The sequence below is a fragment of the Pistacia vera genome, unplaced genomic scaffold, assembly GCF_008641045.1.
Source record: "Pistacia vera cultivar Batoury unplaced genomic scaffold, PisVer_v2 Contig629, whole genome shotgun sequence".
Lineage (NCBI taxonomy): Eukaryota > Viridiplantae > Streptophyta > Magnoliopsida > Sapindales > Anacardiaceae > Pistacia > Pistacia vera.
The window spans coordinates 876-6,663 of record NW_022196478.1 but is presented as its reverse complement, the minus strand read 5'-3'; the positions used below and the strand labels follow the sequence as shown (position 1 = coordinate 6,663).

At 35.9% G+C, this 5,788-nt stretch overlaps 1 long non-coding RNA gene across 1 annotated transcript; it reads left to right on the top strand.

Moving 5' to 3' along the window:
• The first annotated feature begins 2,852 nt into the window (after positions 1–2,852).
• LOC116111180 lies at positions 2,853–3,542 on the top strand. The gene is made up of 5 exons (XR_004125025.1): positions 2,853–2,897; positions 3,020–3,078; positions 3,182–3,226; positions 3,335–3,354; positions 3,461–3,542. It is a non-coding gene; the product is annotated as an uncharacterized LOC116111180 (long non-coding RNA).
• Positions 3,543–5,788: the final 2,246 nt, after the last annotated feature.

Genomic DNA, 5,788 nt, shown 5'->3' with positions numbered 1-5,788 from the left:
GATCGCGTGGTCAGATCGCAGATCACAAGTATCAGAGCTCTTAGATCACGTGGTCAGATCGCAAATCGCACGCATCAGAGCTCTTAGATCACGTGGTCAGATCGCAAATCGCACGCATCAGAGCTCTCAGATTGTGTGGCTAGATCGCAGATCACACGCATCAGAGCTCAGATCGCATGGGCAGATCGCAGATCGCACGCTCAGATTACCCAGATCGTGTGGTCAAATCACAAATCGCATGCTCAGATCATCCAGATCGCACATTCAAGATCGTTGAGATAATGCGTTCAAATAATTTAGATCGCGCTTTCGAGCGGCTAGATTGCGCTTCTGAGCGGCCAGATCGTGCTTCCGAGCACCTAGATCGCTGATCTCGAGTTCTCAGATCAAGTTTTGCGCTTTCTTATCGAACTCCTTGTGTTCTCAAATTAAGCTTCGTGCTTTCTGATCGAACTTCTTCTATTCTCAGATCAAGCTTTGTGCTTTCTAATCGAACCTCTTTTGTTCTCAGATCAAGCTTTGTGCTTTATGATCAAACTTCTTCTGTTTTCAGAGCAAGCTTCGCGCTTTCTGATCTAACTTCTTCTGTTCTCAGATCAAGCTTCGCGCTTTCTGATCAAACTTCTTCTATTCTTAGATTAAGCTTTATTCTTTTTGATCGAACTCCTCGTGCTCTCAGATCACAAAGAGCTCTCGAGTTCTCAGATCAAAGCTTTTTATGCTCTTTGATCGAGCTCATAAGCTCGCTCATTTGCTTGAGATCGCACACTGTTGATCGTTCAGATCGCACGCCTCAAGCTCTCAGGTTAAGCCCCTATCAGATCGTGATCAGCTCCTAGCTCTCAAATCGTAATTAGCTCTCAGCTCTAAGATTGTGAACAGCCTCAGGTCGTTTTCTCAACTCTCAGATCATGATCAGTTCTCAGGTCGCGACCAGTTGCCAACGTCAGAAAAACATGTAGAAAACTCAAAACAGCCCAGAAACATGCCAAAATAGTGGATTTTGGTCTCGAACATGGCCCCAACTAGGTTCCCCTATTTCCACGACGTAGAGCTCGGAACGAGCTTTCCGTGGATATCATACGGACTCCAAAACTCCTCCCGGATCAAAAGTTATGACTGTTTTTAATTGACTTGTCCGTTTAAGGCCTCTAAGCCGTGCGTTTGGGCTTCTGATGTTAGCTCTCTCCAAGAATTCATCTACTGGACATTTTATGTTAGTTCTCAGATCGTGCTTAGCTTTGGATCGCTCCAAGCTCTCAGATTGCAATCTTAGCTCTCAGCATCGATTACACCAGGCATAGTTCGAGCTCTTCAGTTCGAGAATGTAGCCTATAGTGCGACAGTCATTTTGGGGGGGGGGGGGGGGGGGGGGGGGGGGGGGGGGGGGGGGGGTGTTCTGTTGTGCCAAAAATACACACTAATGTCAGCACCATCAATCAAAGTTCAATCAACACTTGGAGATAAGGTGACATTAGCTGTCAACAACCCAAACCGCCTCCAAGAGATATTTTATATCAATCCTATCCTATTTTAAGATAAGGATTAAGGAGTGGTCCCCACGTGTCAAGACAACTTGCAAAAGCATTCATTACATTGACTTCAAAGACACCTCTTTTCGTGAAAAATGGGCTGGCTGGGCATATGAGAGCTAGACAAACATTTGAGTTTTATTATTTTTTCTCTATAAACAAAGCATTTCTCCATTCTTTGTACGCCATACAGGCAATATCATAAAAATAGCCAGAGAATAATAAAATAACAGTGGATGTATGATTCGCTTTAAGCATCCGAACCACTATAAAAATCTCTCTTGTCAATCTATTATTTATGTTTCTGCAAACATATATAATCTCTGCACCATAAACACTTCTCATAAATCATTCACGTGTAATTTCTAAGAGCTATTTAACACTTTACATGTGCGAGTCGTTAGTGTCAAAATCAAACATCAACAGGATCCAATAATAAACATTTATTCCTAACAATATCAGTGCTAGATCAAGGGTTCGATTTCCTTGCGAGGAAGTGTTGGCTCAAATGATTTTCATCATAAATCTTATATTCAACGTTACCAATCTTTGTTATCTGTACGGAGATCATACATCCTATATAAAATTATATATTTATATAATAAAATGAGATAATCTTTCTCTTTCTCTCGTGATTTTTCTTCAAGTAGAAGAATAAGAACAAAAATCCTATTTTTAAACTCCATAAATTCCTATTAAGTGGACCCAAATTGATGCATTGAATTTCATACAAGATGTTTCCAAAATTTCAAGTTTAGTCATCCTCAAAGGTGGAGGCAAGAAATGGTTCCTAGAGTTTCCTCCAAATTGTTGCCACATGACATGATTTAGACATATCATATGTTGTAGTTTTCACCTTAATTTTGTGGTCCTTTTGTCCCCTCTCTTTAGGTCCTACTTGGGTTTTTAGTTTTTTTACTTTAGTATTGCTTTTATAATCAGGATTATGATTATATGATTACATATTTTATTATCAAGTTACTTTCGTAAGTTCGAAAAAAGTTACAAAAGAAACTCAATTAGTTTCTTCTTTTTATGAACATCACTTATAGGTAAAAAAATTAACTATTTCTAGATGACCGAGTGGTTTGATAGAGATTATTGAGTGTATTATTCAAGAGGTCTTGAGTTTGAGTTTTTCCTCAGTTGCTAATAAGGATAGCCACTGGAACTCTTGCTTGGTCGGTAGTTCCAAGGTCTTGGGGGATTAGTTGAATTGCATATAAGCTGACCCGGACACTCCTGGTCATAAAAAAAAAAAAAAAAANAATGAACATGATTTCAATTTCAATGAAGGATGGCTGCAACTATGAGAGCGAAAATGAATCGAAAGAAGCTGGAGAAGCTTAACATCATCCAAATCTGGTTATAGTTATTTAATTTGCTATTTCTTTATTTGTATATCTGTTCTTACTCTGTTTGGCATTTACGAGCTCAGTTAATTTCATTAAATCTTTTTTTCTTTTTTATGTGTGTGTATGTTGCAGTGAAGAGATTTTGAATCCACCAGTTCCTTTGGCTTTGAGACTCTCTGGAATTCTCATGGGTAATTAACATATTATTAACTCTGTTTTTAATTTTTCACTTCATATTTCCATCGACCGTTTAAATTAGCCAATCACATATACGTATTTATTTTATTTTTTCAGGTGGAGTTGTGATTGTGTACGAAAGAAAAGTGAAACTCCTTTATGGTAATTCTTTTAAATATTCAGCTTACTGTTTAGAATCTGTGAATAAGAACTTTTTGAATATGCAATGCCTTTTTTTATACTTTTTTGTTTGTTTGTTTGTTTTTACAGATGATGTTAATCGACTCCTGGTAAATTTCGTGAAATTTTTTATATATTCGTTCAATTTGTTCATCACTTATCAGTAGCAATGTTTAGTGTTTGAACTATGTGTACTTCGGTGATTAATGGTTTTAGGTAGAAATGAATGAAGCATGGAAGGTAAAAGCAGCTGCAGATCCAACGGTACTCCCCAAAGGAAAATCACAAGCCAAGTAACCACTAACCATTTCTCTTCTTGACTATCAGCTCAATTTGGTTTTAGCATTAAAAAAAATAAATAAATAAATAAAATAAACAAAACGAAACGGCGTAGTTTCAGAATTTTTACAACCAGATGGTTATCATCATCATCATATTATTGTTTTAAGTTATTTCAACTGAGTTGATCTTGGGTAAGCAGCTAGCCCTGAAAGTTGTTACAAATATTTCGTGGTTTCAGCTTGTGAATTTAACCAACTAAAGTTTAGAATACAATTCAGTGTAGTGAAACTGATGCGGAAGGGATGTTCTATAGGCAACAAAACATGACCCATTTCATTGGAGCTAACTTACAATTGCAAATTGAAACAGCACACGTAAGGATTAGAAGAGTATTGTTTTGAGTTAAATGTGTATATGGTGGATGAAAAGGTTAAAGCATCCTTTGAAAAAATTAATGACTCACAAGGTTAAATAATATCTGTGTGTTTTACTTTAACATTTAGGTGGAGTTGGTACCATCGGAATTAGATATTCTAACGTAGCCTTTTGGAAGTATTGGTGAATATATAGACATTCTTGTTTGCTTTATACAGTTAAAAGAGAGACATTTCTTTGTTCCAAATTAGAATTTAAAATCTTATTGAACTATATGTATTTAGTTAATTTCACCAAGTAGATATCATAAGTTGTTTATTACGACTGTTCTCATCAAAATCTTGAAAAATAAATAATTCTGGCTTAAAGCTATTCGTTAGGTTCTGTGAATAATTGCCGAACAAATGGGTAATATTTTCAGTAGCAAATACTCTCTGCACATTCTTTGTTGATGGATGCTTCTTGTTTCCAGAGTTAAAAAATATTTTGTTTGTATTTGAAACGGCAGATAAGAGACCTAATGAACATTACTGGTTATTTACTCTTATGGCAAAACCATTTAATTTGTTATAGAAATGTTGTTGTTGCTATTGATTGTTGATTTTCATGTTTTTAGGAAAAAAACTATTACATTGCCTGAGAATCGAGAGACAGATTTTGAGGATATTGAGCCTTCCCTTAATTTCTCAAACGCTGAGATGGAGTTCCAACAAACAACTTTCTGTGCAATGGTAAGTTACTAAGTTGTAATAGCACATTTATAAACACTTTAAAAACTGTTGCAGAAACTTTTTGTGTGATTGAGATGTGTTTGATCAATGAACCCGATTACCCATTGATGCAATAGTCAGACCAAAAAACAAAAAAGTTATGTGTGTATTCAAGGCTCGAGTGCAAAATCCTAGTCATTAAAGATCAGGGTTATAAAATGTGGTTTCTTACCCTGTCAAGTTTTGCTCAAGATGTAGGATAGACGAACACTAGGCTTCAAAATGAATTCTTATAATTCCTCTGCTTTTGGGGTAACAGAAATAGCTTACATGTCAAATATAGACTTCTTCCTATCTAAGCTTCACCAAAAATGTCCTTACCTCAGTTTTTTAGACTAAATTTTCTTTAAACGGTGCAATTATTAGTATCCTTTCAATAATTTTGCTTGTTTATAAATTTAGGAGATGCCTTTGAGAACTTGTTAGTTCTTTGAGAAGGTCCCTTCAAAATTCTTGTTGGCTTTGTTTGAGTTTTTATGATATCCGGAAGAGATAAAAAGAAATTTTTCATCCTCAGCATTTTCATCTTTTCAATTTCAAGAGTCCCCAGTTAGGTAGAAGCCCATGTATGAGACACTAAACTATGCGGATAAACAAACCAAAATAGAATGAATTTTTGGACATTAGTGTTCAAAAGCTTTCGTGGAATAATTGCCAAAAAATATTATACCACTTAAATTTCTTGCATTTTGTGTCAGCGGCTGGATGACTTGGATGAAACTTATGTTCACAACGATATAGGAGAGGAGGATCCGTTGCAAAACTTCCATCAAGGTTATTTTTGTAAAACTTAACTTTTCCCTCCCTAATTATTAATTATCACCATGGGCATACATAACTGGACCAGAATCCAATTATTCCCTTCATGCTAACATTTTATCTTCTCTCTCAGTTGATGTTGATAATATCACCTTGTCTGACCGTTTTGATTCCCATCAGGCTAACAACAACATGTTCTATCGGTTTGAAAGGTAGATTTCCATCCATGATAGGTTAACATTGCTGATTGTTACGTTAACTCTCATTATATAGTTAAAGACCCATTGTTAGATAAATATTTTATGGGTAACAACATTAATTTGAGAACAAGCAAAGCAGTTGATGTTTCAAGAGTATC